The sequence below is a fragment of the Arachis ipaensis genome, chromosome B06 (genome assembly GCF_000816755.2).
Source record: "Arachis ipaensis cultivar K30076 chromosome B06, Araip1.1, whole genome shotgun sequence".
NCBI classification, from domain to species: Eukaryota; Viridiplantae; Streptophyta; class Magnoliopsida; order Fabales; family Fabaceae; genus Arachis; species Arachis ipaensis.
Genome location: NC_029790.2, coordinates 2,026,378 through 2,028,217, shown reverse-complemented (window position 1 = coordinate 2,028,217; position 1,840 = coordinate 2,026,378). Strand labels below are relative to the sequence as shown.

General features: G+C 27.4%; 1 protein-coding gene across 3 annotated transcripts in view; it reads left to right on the top strand.

Annotated features, from left to right (window-relative positions):
- Positions 1-1,840, top strand: part of LOC110263090 (chromodomain-helicase-DNA-binding protein 3 homolog) — a 12,953-nt gene that overhangs the window by 1,991 nt on the left and 9,122 nt on the right. The window lies entirely within an intron of this gene.

Here is a 1,840-nt window from a genome sequence, read left to right as displayed (position 1 = left end):
ATAGAAAAAACAATAAAAAAAGGTCAAGCTAAATTAACACATTACCACAATATATATAATATTCCTCAAGACAATACTAAAGACACTCTTAAGAATCAAGGGCAAAAGAAGGGGAAAAATTTATAAAAAAACACTCTATTCTTCGTTACTGAATTACTGAAACACATCATAACACAATACAACTAATTCTTTAAAATTTGTCTCTCTCCAAAATGTCTTAAGTTTGAGAAAGTATAGGGAGCCAATGACCTAAGCGTACAATGTGTATAATGAAGGTTTAGAAAGTATTAGAGATATGATTATTAGTGTTACATTATCCTGTCAGGTTACGTTTTTGGGATGAGTGATTTCAGGACATGGTATTAGAGTTCCAAATCCGGAAGGTCAAGAGTTTGAACCTTGGTGAATCCAAAATTGGCTTTTTATAACATGAGATGTTTATTATCCCTGGTATCCGGATGATTATTCTGGATAGTATAGGTGGTATCCGGATGGTTATTCTGGATAGTATAGGTGATGTTCATTTTATTCATAAACCAAAGATTTAGTCCATTGTACACATTGTACGCTTAGGCCATTGGCTCTCTAAACACTACTCCTTAAGTTTTATGTGTGCAGTCTATTTTGACCTTACGTTGTAAATATAGATTTTATACAATGCACATGGGGTTAAGTATGTTTAACTAAAAGTAAATCTGTATATTTATTTTATTTAACCACTCGATTCACTGATTGTATACTATATGTTTATTACTCAAATACTCTAAAATTTATAAAACAAAAATGAATTACTTGAATAAAGTACAATAATAGTGAATGAAGATTTAAACCATTTATTGTAATTTTTTGTCAAAGTAATTGATGAGAGCATTCAATATAGGAATATCATCATCAAGTGTTCTTATTTATTTATATATTATTATACAAGAAAATATAAAAATTAACTTTTAATTAGTTACTATTAGTTAAAATAATGATATTGATTAAAAAATGATTATCTAGTATTACTCTTGTCTAGCATTACTCTGTTATTATTATTATATGGCATATAAAAGTATATTTGATAGATTACGTCAAAAACTAGCAATAGTTAATATAAAGAAAAGTATAGGGTACCAACATATTATCTGCCAATTTATTGCCAACAATAATTAATTATTATATTTTAAATACATATATAAAGAGACACATCCAGAAAATATATCTATAAAGACACTTCTATTAAACACAACTATAAAAAAGACATTTTTATTAGACACATCTATAAAGACACTTCCATAAAACACAATTATAAATAAGAGTTAGCAGAAGTTGGCAGATATGCTGTTGGTAACATAGCGGAACCGTTAATATAATTATCACCATTATTAACCATCGTTATTACCCCATTTTTTAAGGGTGCCTGAATCCCTTCCCTATTATTATTAGAGAAAGCTAATATATATATTATCTTCTTTTAAGCATAGTTAGACTACCTATTCTCTTAATAAGTAGTACTCGATCTCTCCATAAAATCTAGGGTCTCTTAAGAATATTGTAAGAATTTTAATTAAGATCTTTTCTATTTTTAATCTAGCGAAAACCTTTATGTGAAAGGTTTTAAAAATGTAATTTTATGGGTCAAATTAAACCGAATTTTGGTTTATACCTTATACTAATATGATTCATCACATTGTAAAGTAGTGACTAAATTTAAGCCTTCTATTACATGTTATTATTTAATCCATTATATATCTTGCTTGTTTAAAGGTCAGATCATAGGGGAATTGAAATATACTATATATCTCCGAATGAAGGACACTAGTATAAAGAGTAAGCAACCAAATTAATTATCATATAC